The sequence below is a fragment of the Limanda limanda genome, chromosome 21, assembly GCF_963576545.1.
Source record: "Limanda limanda chromosome 21, fLimLim1.1, whole genome shotgun sequence".
NCBI classification, from domain to species: domain Eukaryota; kingdom Metazoa; phylum Chordata; class Actinopteri; order Pleuronectiformes; family Pleuronectidae; genus Limanda; species Limanda limanda.
Genome location: NC_083656.1, coordinates 21906425 through 21919331, shown reverse-complemented (window position 1 = coordinate 21919331; position 12907 = coordinate 21906425). Strand labels below are relative to the sequence as shown.

The window sequence follows — 12907 nt, the reverse complement described above, 5'->3', positions numbered from 1 at the left end:
GCCTCTTCAGGAAGTGGTAATGGGCTTCAGTTGGCTCTCAGCCAATAAGAATGTCAGGGTTCCGACCTTAGTGGGCGGGGATTCGACCTCAGTGGGCGTTTCAGTGTTACAGTTGGGGTTCTCTTGAAGGACACCCGAGATGCCCCCCCACTGAGGCGAGGCTCCAGGCTGTCTGAGGAAGGTGTGAATTAAGAGTGAAACTGGCCCAACTGGTTTCAGCTGGGCCTTGTAGGCCCCAAGTATTTACAAGCCATTGTTTGATGGTCAGCACTCAGGGCTCTCCCCCCAACATCAGAATAGGCCTCTCTCCAACATTGCACTCCACAATAATTACCATACAGCAGCGAGCAGTCAGAGGTGCCACCCCGCCGTCATCACACCAGCATCACCAAGCCCCGCTGTCACAGCTACTGTTTGGCTATAGGGGCACTCTCAGTAAAATGTAAAGTGGTGCCTTTGAACTGTTGGTGTGTCATAATGAGAGGGGTTTCTTACATTAAGTCTACCTTCATTGATAGCGGACAAAATATTAGAAACACGTGTAGCTTAAACAAAATCAACACAATGAGAATTTTATAACTGTTTGAATGTATAAATGTTAATGTAGCATCATTTAATTAAGTTGGACCTAATAAATTGGCAGCTGAGAGCATTATAGTCAATATAGTAGGTATATAAGTACACAATAAAAAAATTCTTGAAAAATGTGATTATTTGCACAGGAATTATCTGTCACTCTGAGAACAAAGCACAGAAACAGCAATACTGAATGTTAATAATGAACTTCTGGATTTAGATGATTGATGTGTTTCCATACTCATCCTGCTAGATGTTAGTGCTGCATTTGACACAATCATTCACAGGATAACATGTTATTTGGATTTAAACAAGTCTCAGATTCCAGTTTGTCCATTTAAAAAATTAGGCACTAAGTTCCTCAATGTCCTCTGGTTGGACACATACTATTCACCTTATATATTCTTCATATCCTATAGGCAATACTTTCAGTTAAACATCAGGAATGGATTAAAGACATAAAGGCCTGGATTACTTGTTATTTCTAAATTCAGACACACCTGAAGTTCAGTGATACATTTGAAGTGTTTATTGCAGCAGCAGAAAATAGTAAAGAATTTGGCAACAATGCCTGACTTGAATCTGTTTTACATTGACATAATGAAAAGAGGAAAACAAAAAGATGTAAATGTGCTGCAGCTTAAATAGACAGCTAAATCGGTATCATAGTGGATTGTGGAGAGTGGCAGACCATCTGCAGAGAATCCTTTTGAATTTGTTATTATTTTTATTATGATTGTTGTTGTTGTTTTTATATTATTATTGTTATTATTATTGTGATCGAATTCAATTGTTTTCTGTCTGATTGAACAAAAAATTGAATCTGGTTGGTTTAGAACATCAAATGTCTTGCATGTGAATAAGGCATCTGTCTAAATATTCTTTTGAATTGTTTGTTTGCCTGCATTGGATGTTAAAATGTTTCTGACCTTTTTATCTCTGTTTTATTCGTCTTTGACAGGGCGGTACATAGGTCCCTTCTTAAGGCTCCTTTATACTTGTCCGTTTTTTCGGAAACGGACAGATAAGACCGCCCTATCCGCCGTGGAGCGCCCTCTCCGAGCGCCTCGGAGAGCTTTTCGTGCACCTCTAATTTTTCTAACTGTCCGTGTTTATTTCGGAGACCCCACGGACAGCCCTAGGCTGTGATTGGTCCGCGACGACATCATTTCCTTACGACGTCATTTCCGGATTTCACATTTCTGGACCTCAAACTTCCTGCTTCACAATAAACACAAACACAACTACGATTCTACGATTAATGTGACGTGTGTGTTAAGCCAGCGGAGTTGTCCGGCCACCAGTGGCGTGTGTGCACGGTCACATACGGTTGTAACAAGCTTTCAAAACGGCGCTAGCGGGCTAGCCACCATGCTAACTGCGGTGGTAACAGTGCAAAAACCCGCCGTCACGACTTTAATTCCACTTCTATCATGACACTGTTTTTACAATACCGTCAGGTTAGAAGCAAACACTGGATAGTAGTAGTTAGTGTTGGGAGTCCCTGCTGACTGTGTGTGGAAGCTGGGGTTGAAGCTAGCTGGGAGGGGAGCTAGCTAGCTCCGTCTAGCTTCAAGCTACACGGAGCTTCAAGCTGTGGAATTAGCAACACAGTTCGGAAACAAGACTGGGGAACCGCTGCGCTAAGAAACGATTACATCAGCATCTTGACCTGCTGGGTTTCACTTTATTTTATTTAGTTGCCATCGTAGCCTACACTGTGTGTACGTGGGGAGTAAGTAAATAAACAGCGTGGACTTCTCCTGATTACTCGTGAGGTAGGCTTCTCCAAGCTTGTCTTCCGTTGCGCCACCTACTGTTCTGGCGGTGAATTGTTTTCAACACGGAGAGGTATAAATGAAAAAGTGTCCGTCCCATCTGTCCGTTCGTCCGTCCGTAACGGGTTCGTAGTAGCATAATGGAGCCTTTACAAAACAATCGGCTGTACATGGAGACCCCCAGTTGGGCAGGTCAGTGTGTGTTTGTGTGTGTGTTTGAAAACACCTTGTTTTGCCGCAGACAGTCACACAACAGCAACACGTCTGTATGTTCCCCTGTCCAATAGTTTTACTGATACATGCACTCAGACAGCAGCTACGCAGGGGTGTGCGTGATATGTTTTTGTGTGTGCGATTGTGTGCAGCTGGCTGTTTTTGTGTGTATGCGCAGAAGGAGAATGTGCTGACTGCAGTGCTTTGGTTCTGGGCATGCCCATTAGAAGTAGCTATAAATCCTGAGCGCAGTGCTCTCACTGTGTCAGCAGTCCAGCCAATGAATGAATATTAAACGCCACAAAAAGTCTCTTTTATTCTGCCTGCATTTTTTCATGCTGCTGCATATCTATCTATCTAACTCCTGTCTCTATTTTTCTGCATTATCTTCAGACATCATACAGATTGTCACACTGGCATCTTTATCTGCAATGTAGACTAGTGTATTCTCCCACCAATTGTATTTCTTTAATGACTGCCATAGAGTTGTTATGAAGGCGAAAGGATGATCAAATTGTAGTGAGTATGTGGATGAAGAAATCTAGATTGCTCTCAGATGTAGAGAATTTAGGAGTAGTTGTTAATCATGCAGAGCAGTTTTAAAAGCAGAAATAACGGAATACTCAAATGCCTACTTTTAAAATGTTGACCGATTGGCTAAAAACAAGGCTAGTGTTGTATGAACTTTGCACAGTAGCTTTTGGATCTTAAACACAAAGTGTTTTGCTGTTATGCTTCCCAGTTTCCAGTGTGTTTTACTGCAGACTCATAAATGCTGGCTGTAAACGCTCCTCATAATGTTACCCTGCACACTCCCTGCTACTCTCCGCTCACTTCGGAACCTCCATGCAGCTTGATCATAAAAAATGTATTATTATTTCGATTAAATTTGAGCTTCTGAAGTGTGACCCTGGATGTAGGTGTGGCCATCTGTCCTGCTGGCACATCAATACCAATCTAATAGTAGGAGGAAAGATCAATCACAACCAGCTTAGATCTGTCGACATATACGCAGCCCATGTGGTTACTCTGCAGCTCCTGCACCAAACTGTAGTAGTAAATTCCATTGTTTCTGCTTCACACTGGGCACGTGATTTTTGTGCTTTGCCAGATCACAGTACATACAAAAGGAATGAGAATTATAATGCTGGACTGTGAATTTATTTGGATAATAAACTGTAATCATGTATTAAGTTATCATTAGGAAAGACTATGGGCCTCATTCGCCACTATCTTCTAAGGTTTTTCTTAATTTGTTCTTAATAAAGTTCCTAAGAAAACATTGCACATGTGTTCTTATATTGATGAATGCCATGTCTTTGTGAGTTGAAAGCGCATGACAGTTATTCATAAATAGCATAGGCCAACACCCAACCAATGCCCATAACAGGGCATAAGAATTCAGGACAGTATGCCCAAACAGAAATGACAGGAACTTATTATTAAGAAGCCAAGATACCTACACAGAAATTTAAAGACAAAGGACCCAAAATGTTAAGAAAGCCCCCCCCCCCCAAAAAAAACTACACAAGGTGCAATAACATGTTTAGTGAAAGCTGTTTGGGCAGGAAGTAGTTATTGAATTTTAAAAAGTGGTTTGATCCCAAATCTGAAGTCTAAAGAAATATTGTCAAAAAAATTGTCGAAGAGAGAAGGCGAAAGGAGAAAGTGAAGGGGACAGGATGACAGAGTTCTCTGATCTGGACCAGCGCATCATTGGGAACACAGCCCTGATGGTGAACCCTCGGCTGAGCATCTGGACTAGACTGGGGATACAAGACCCAACCCCAGCCCTTTGCACATAATTGGGAAAACGAACAATAACCATCTTTGGTAGGAACCGATCATTGTACTCAGATAACTTACGTCGGGTTTGGACTCAAAAAACAAAATGCCAGTCGCATTCAGGTTGAGCTTGGTTAGTTTTCTCTCCGCCTTGGACAGGTTCAGACAGAAAAATTATTTCACGCACACACACACACACAGTTCCTCTTCCCTCCCCATAATATCTATTACAGATTGGCCTCATTCAGCCTCTATCACTGTTCATTAACAGGCCTCTAGGCCCAATCAAGCTCGGCAGCCGAATGATAGTGTCATGGCAGTTAATTCGAAAGTTGTAAGTGACTCAAAGAAAGGATCATTGTTAGAGAGTTGTGGTTCCTTTGAAGCTCCAAGACGAGATTTGTGACAGTGATGCGCAAGAATATCTGTAAAGGCCAAGAAAAGGTCAGGTAAAAATCCCTGCACCCGACAACAACAACATCAATGACTAATCAGGCACTATCATATTTTATATTTTGTTGTGCTTCCTTCTGCACGTGAATGAGTGCAATAAACATTTGCTGTGAAAAAATTATGAGTGAGAATCATGACCTCAATTCTAAGGAAGAAATTCTCCTCTTTTCCAGAATCGAGCAGCCCTAGCTCGAATCATGTCCAGCTTAATCAAATGTGCTAATGAACTGTTCTGAAGTGAGAAGCTCAACAGTCAAAGATGTGCCCCTCATTTTTACATTGTTTAAAATGTTTCCCATTTGTGGAAGCAAACTTTTCAGGATCAAAGAGACACCATTAGAATGACAGTCAGGAGATACCTCTGCAAAGGCCCAAAAGTAAATTTGTTAAGATGTCTCAGGTGCCCATGACCCATCCTTCCACAAGGTTTTGTAGAAATCTCTTCAGAACTTTCCGGTTAATATTGCTGACAAACAAACACACGAAAGGATCGGTGAATAACTTACTTGACGGAGGTAACAAACGGACAGAGGTGAAAACAGAACTTTCTCGGCGTAGACAAATAATGGCAGTCTGTACTAATTAATATCAGTTTATTTCAAGCCCAGAGCGCTGACGTGAGTTTTCCAAACAACTAAACTTCTCCACCACCCTCTAAAGCTTCATGAGACTTGTCTTCTAAAAATTAGACAATTACGTTGACTCTTCTCTGCTGCCAAGAGGTTAATTGAAGCTCTTGTTCCTCTAGCTGAGAAATTAATCTCACTCCTGCAGTTATTTTACATTTGTCAAATAAAGTATACGCCATTAGATAGACCAACATGTTTTATAGTATAAGGTGAAATACTAAACATGGTCTCAGTCAAATTATTGTCTTGATCCAAACGGGAGACACAATGACCTTTGACTGAAGATTGATCTCTTGACACAAACTAATTGGAACTGTACCTGTGACACTGACTGCACTGTGCTGACTATGGAATTGAACCTGCTTGTCATTTGTTAATCTCAGTGAAGCTTTAAGTTTTCTTCCTCCTCGTTAAAAATTTAAGCTTGGCCTTTTGATGATGATCGCAAAAAGCAACCAGTGTGCTGTTAAAGCAACGTTATTACCACACATACACCAGAGTATGTATTTTTTTCCGGGTTACACTCACTGTATACTACAAAACTCCTAAGTTGCAGATATTGTGTTCTTTATCTGCATAGTCATTGGTAACAAAGATTGTATAGGCCCCCTCAAAACTGTGATCAGTGTGGATTCATGAGCTTTTATTGTAACGATTCACCAGCACAGAGACAGGGAGAGCTCAGCAGTGTAAATGGCAAAGTTTGTTTTTATGTTTTTAAGTGATGTCCAGTGTCTCTGATCTGCTTTTAACCTTCCCAGAAAGGCCATTACAATTAAAGGAGTGCTGGCCAGAAAGAAGGGGAAATGGAGAAGAGGGTGATGAGAGTAAAAGAGGATGTCAGCGTAAAAAGACTGGCGGAGATGCTTTTAGCCTCTCTCCACAGGAGTAATGTTCAATTACTGCTATGTTTGAGACTGCTGCTTCACACTGTCATCAGCGTGCAAGCACCAGGTTATGGCCTCTGCAATGTGCCGATTGTCAGCTTTCATGGATCACAATCAACCAGCGAGTCCTCAGGCCATTTCAATGAGCAGGGCATTTCACATTGAATATTCATGTTGTTATACTGGTTATAATAGTCTGAAGTAGTCTCAGGCAATGAATTTTAACATCGTCATCAATAAATCCTTCCTCTCCACATTCAACAACACACTCAGATAAGCTCTTTGCTGTTTTCCAAATGTTCCATATAATATTTTCAGGTGTCGTCCCTGAGTTCACTTGCATTTAAGGAAAAAGAATAAATGACAGTGTGTAAATGTGTTGAGTTGCATCTCTTCGAATCATAACCAGCAGCTGGTCTCAGGCATTTCTGCATTGCACAGCTTTCTGTGATAGTGGTGCAACAGTAGTTGTAAGAATGCCGCCTTCAGACATGTCAGAGCAATTAAACTTTCATAGTTCAGGTGCCTTTGGTTGAAATGACTACAAAGCGCCTTCTTGTTTGCTCTTATTGTTTATTTTTCTCCCAGTCTCTGACACTCTCCTTCTTGTTAATCAACAGTACGAGACATACAAGTTCTAAACACTCTGACTTTTTCTATGTGACAAGAGGTTAAGAGAATTATCATTTAAACTCAGCTTGAAAAGTCACAATCTCTCAAAGACAGTATTAACTCTGCGTATTATGGTTTTAAAGGTTTATTATCATATACTGTGTACTACTAATTGAAAACACTTATATACAGATAGTACTGTGATACAATCATGAATGTATTTAGGGCCCGAGCACCGAACAGTATGAGACAGTGGGATGCCCTATTGAAATTGTAAGGATTATTATTAGGGCCCGAGCACCTCCGGTGGGAGGCCCTATTGTATTTCGAAGGATTTGTATTTCCCTTTTGAGACTTTTTCAGGGCCTAGACATGCTCAAATTGTTACCAAAGTTTGCAGGGAATTCAAAACCCCAAAAAGTAATTGTATTCTGGAGTAATTTTAAATAGGCGTGGAAAAATGGCTCAACAGCGCCATCTAAGGAAAAGCCCCTCAGTTAGCTTTCACCGATCTTGGAAGACAAGAGTCCCGGCCTGATGACATCTACACAGAAATCATGACTTAAAATCACAGCGCCACCTGCTGGCTACAGGAAGTGACATGTTTAATACTTTGATGAACTGCTCTTACAGCACAAAAGAGTTCAGTCGAGTCATAGGACCATGGTCAGAATTGAAACATTTCCTCAAACTGTGTAAACATTGAGGTGGGGCGCAGGTTCATCCTTCGCCAAAGGAGACGATGTTGTCATAACTCCACGGTGCATTGTCCTTTCACCACCAAACTGCTGTCTCATGATCTGAATCCAAGCCTGAACAGCTCTATGTGTCAATATTTCCTCAGGGTCATAGCGCCACCTACTGATTCGCCATGAAACAGGAAGGAATTTGTAAATCCACTCTGCATTATCCAACAGTCCCCGAACTACTGACCTATGCAGCGCCGCCGCTCCCATAACGCGCACTACGCGCTGTGCGTAGGGCACCAAGTCCTTAGGGGGCACCAGAAAATAGGCAACTGAAAAATCATCACATTCTAATAATTATGTAGCTGAGCGTTTGGTTGTATCATAGGTCCGGACTCAGCCGACAAAGAACACGAGAGCAGGTCATGCGCTCGGTACAGCGCACCCGTTTATTCTCCGCTCACTATGCAACTTTACTCATCACAGAATCCACTTCCTTTAAAACCCCCTTTCAAAATAAGAGTCACTACCAACAACCTGCTTAGAACAGGAAATACAAGTCAACCCTCAACAATAACGTCATTAAATAAAATAGCTTACAATTATAATGCCAATTTTATTTCAGTATAGCAATATTAGGCAGCTTTTGGGAATATATATAACAAAACAGGCAGAACAAGAGATATATTTAATTGCTCAAAAAAAAGTTACATGACAAGTCCTGTCATTGAGAGTCCATCAGCAGGTGACAATGTAGAGACCTGTGTGCCCCCTCCAACTGATCCTGCTCTTTGGCCGCCACAAGTTTTAGACGCAGATCGTGTTGAAATAGTACGAAGAGATCCATTTAAAATCCCATCAGATTTTAATTTTCCAAGGGGACTAGATTGCAGGGTGTTTCATAGTAGCCCACAATTCAAAACACTCTCAAATGGAGAGAAAATCACGAGAAGTTGGCTTGTTTACTTGCAACAAAACAAAGCTGTGAAGATTCTCAATACTTGAATGTGTGTGTTTGATAAAGGAGTTATGCTTAGAGCACCGAAATGGCTAGCAGCGGCACTGGACCTATGATCACAATCCTGACCTGAACAGCTCCATATATTAATATAAGTGCAGGGTCACAAAATTGCTCACACTACATCAGAGCCCCTACATGAACAGATCTATTAGTCTGTACGTAATAATAATGATGGTGTCACCTACTGGCAACAGGAAATAAGCTTTGTTTTACAACTATCATTCAATTTACATAAAATGTTCACAGTGGCATTTGATATCGTTGACCGTAATGGGCAATAAGCAGGCAAGAATCGACATTACGTGATTGGCGCAGGAAGTGAAGCGTATATCCTTGCCGCAGTGCACAAAACGCATGGAACGCTTCAAAATATACGTGTTCGGGCCGGTTCAGTGCTGCTTTGCTGCCCTAGAAATTGAAGAAATTGTAAGGATTTCAAATTTCAGGCAAATTAATTGGCTTTTTGAGGGCTTTAATTCTTTTATCATTTTCATAATAATTTTTTGTCTGAAAAATTAATGTTGCATAAGTGGGAAGTTTCCAACCTCTGAACTCCATATCCTTCATCTTTGCTTACTACTGACATGGTAATTTTGGTTTAAGTTAATAATAAATTATTCATCAAGTTCCAAATTTGTAGTTAGTACTTTCATGAGACTTAATCAATAAATTGCCTCTTTTTCCTTCCTTTGAAGGCTGGTGCCCCAAGGTAGCTTTAAAGTACTAAAGTTATTATTTAATAATAATATTAAATATGTTTCTGATAGCCACATTTATTGAATGCCCAAAGTCACAACATATAATGGTGTCACACTTAAACTATAACAATCACAACAAAATGTATAATCACTTGATGGTGTCATACTTTTTACTTCACTCATACACAAATTAATAAGCAAACTTGAGCTGATTTGAATTTATAAAACCCTTTTTTCATTTTCTGACATTGTGTCCATTTATTTGCACTTTGCTTCTTTCTCTTTATTGTGACTTCGGTTCTGCAGTTTTGCACTGACGGGGGGTCACTGCACCCCCCTGCAATTCCTGTTAATATTTCACTTTCACTCGAGCAGAACTTCCCTGAACATTGAACACTGAGCAGATCAAAAACATATTCAAGCAGCTATTTTACAACCAATTATCTTGTCTATATGAGTTTGTTGCTGCCAAATGACTTTTAACCAGTTATCAAATCCAAGGCTTGAATTACTTTTTACAATCCTGTCCTGACACACCAGAGAAACCAGGAAACATCTGTTCCTCCCTGAAGAGATGCAGGCTAAAAGCCAGACAATCACATTCACCTTCCAAACCAAACATAATCAAACTAGACCAAACGTCCTGAGTGAGTCCAGCTACAGGAGAGAAGAGTCAAACTACAACCTGCCGACGCTCCACACACTGTGAGTTTAACAAACACCTTGACTCTGGAAGTAAACCTCAGTGAAGTTTGTTGAGCTGTGACTGACTGACTGTCTGTTTTCAGCATCACCTGGAGACTCAATGGCTTCCAGATTAGAAGAGGATCTCTGCTGTCCCATCTGCCATGATGTCTTCATAGATCCTGTCATTCTATCATGTAGCCACAGCCTCAGTCAGAACCTCATGTTCGCCTGGTGTTAAATAACCTGTGTGAGACCTTCTTACAGGAGAGAGATCAGAGCTCTTCACATGCTCTCTGCAGTCAGCTCTCAGAGAAACTCAGACTCTTCTGTCTGGACCATTAGCAGCCAGTGTGTCTCATCTGAAGAGATTCAGAAAAACACACCGAGCATAGATTCAGACCCATCGATGAAGCTGCACAACAACACAAGAAGCAGCTTCAGGAAACTCTGGAGCCCTTGAAGAAGAAGTTGCACTGTTTTTAACGTGTTAAAGTAGAGTTTGAACAAACAGCAGAACACATTAAGGTCCAGGCCGGACTCACAGAGACGCAGATCAAGGAGCAGTTTAAAAGGCTTCATCAGTTTCTGGAGGAGGAAGAGGAGGCCAGGATGGCTGCACTGAGGGAGGAAGAGGAGCAGAAGTCAGATGATGAAGGAGAAGATTGAGGCTCTGAGCAGAGACGTAAAGTCTCTTTTAGACAAAACCAGAACCACAGAGGACGAGCTGAGAGCTGAAGACATCTCGTTCCTGCTCAACTACAAGGCTGCAGTGGAACGAGTCCAGGAGCGCCCCCTGCTGGATGATCCACAGCTGGCCTCAGGAGCTCTGATAGACGAGGCCAAACATCTGGGCAACCTGAGCTTCAACATCTGGAACAGGATGAAGGACGTGGTCTCCTAAAATCCTGTGGTTCTGGACCCAAACTCTGCTTATCCAATAGTCGTCCTGTCTGAAGATCTGAACAGTTTGAGACGAGGAGAGAGACAGAAGCTTCCTGACAATCCAGAGAAGTTTCATAAATACATCTCAGTCCTGGGAGCTGAGGGTTTTAGATCAGGGATTCACAGCTGTGACGTCCTGGTTGGAGACAGTACTTAAGGCCGAAATATGCTACTCTGACTCCGTTGCGCGGGGGACGCACGGATCCCACGGACTCTTTTTCATTTATGGTTCTCTGAAGGCTGTGGGTGCTGAAAAAATTCCCCGCCAGAACAGTAGGTGGCACAACGGAAGAGGAGCTTAGAGAAGCCTACCTCATGAGGTGTTTGTACGTTGAATAAGTCCACGTTTTTTTATTTACCTCCTCCCTGCTTTCCTCACACACTCCGGACCTCTTCCACTCTCAGAAGATGTTTCCATGCTTTAACATTAAGGATCACTTGAAGCTGTTACCTGTAAATGTCTCTGTTACGCTGGATCAGAGCAGTTAGAGATAAAGATTTTATCGATCATGTTTATTTCTTCAAGAGACAACTGCTGAATTTAAATGTTAAACTCGTTATTCTAAAGCTTTGTTTATTTCTCCTTTTACTTCTCACTCATTTTTATTTCTACTGTCAACTTTTCCACCTGTGTAAAAAAGAGTTAATTATTTTCTGATCTTTATCTTTGGTTTGTTTTTTGCTTCTATGGAAAAAGTTTTCTATCAATTAGATTTTGTTTGGATTCTTGAAGTCAAGCAAACGATGAAGATCCACAAAAAACACATTTATCAATAACAGCTGATCATTGTTCACATTCAGCAAACTTTATTAAAACTTACATGAGACATGATTCATGTTTAATCACATAAAGTCTGTTCACATATGAAATAATCCAACATATATGAACATTTGTCTGTTTGATGTGATGAAGCCAACATGATTCTGTTTGTAAAAGTGTTTATTCAACAGCAGCCTAGTGATTTTAATATTGTGATCAAAATAATAAAAACTTTGAAACAGAAACTGAGTTCTGACCTTTTTTAAATTGAAATGTAGATATAAAGCCAAAATGATTCTGTCTGTAAGTGTTTTCATTCATTCCTCAACAACAAAACAACATAGGTTTAGTTCAGCTTCCATATTTAATTTCCTCCTAAATGCTGAACGTGCATCGATTCCTGTTTGTGACCAACATAATAAAATGTGTTCTGGTTCATGTTCTGCTTCATGTTGAACCGTCTCCTGCTGCTGTGACACACACATGTTCAGTAGTAAAGTGTCTGCAGCCATCTTGTTTCTGACCGCTCCGTCCTAATGGGGTTGTCCTCAGTGTGTGACTGCACATCGATCTACTGACTGAATGTTTCATCAACGTGTTCAAACACAGAAGCAGATTCATAGTAGAAATGTTTTGCATCCCAAACGCAGCAGCACGGAATACACACGTGTGAATGAGCTGCAAACAAAGATGGAGGAACTTCTACTTATTATTATTATTGAGACCAAAATGAATTGGCTTTTTGAGGGCTTTAACATGCTAAACGTTTTACCAAACTTTGCGGAAAAATTGAAAGTGGTGAAAATGTACGTATTCTGGAGTAATTTGAAATGCTCGTGGCAAAATGGCTCAACAGCACCCCCTGGAACGCAGCCCCTAGGTTTCCCTTTGACCGATCTTCATAAATATCGTAGCCCGGGTGTATCATTGTCAGACAAACAAAAAAGTCTCAAGGGGCATTATGAAAAACGCAACATTTTTGTGTTTGATTTTTCATCTCCAACAATAGACATTTTCCAAAGATACTTTGTACGACTAATGAATTACAAAATAAGCCTGTTTTATACCATGGTTTTTTTTGTTGTAGTTTTTCTAAATTTAATGGTAATTTCAGATCTTTCTGTGGATGGTTTAGGCTCTACTGGACGCTGTATGGTCCAGGGCAGCAGCGTAGGGTCTT

The 12907-nt window shown here is 40.9% G+C and overlaps 1 pseudogene; it reads left to right on the top strand.

Moving 5' to 3' along the window:
* Nucleotides 1-10143: 10143 nt before the first annotated feature.
* LOC133027531 (zinc-binding protein A33-like) lies at nt 10144-11124 on the top strand (annotated as a pseudogene).
* The last annotated feature ends 1783 nt before the right edge of the window (nt 11125-12907 follow it).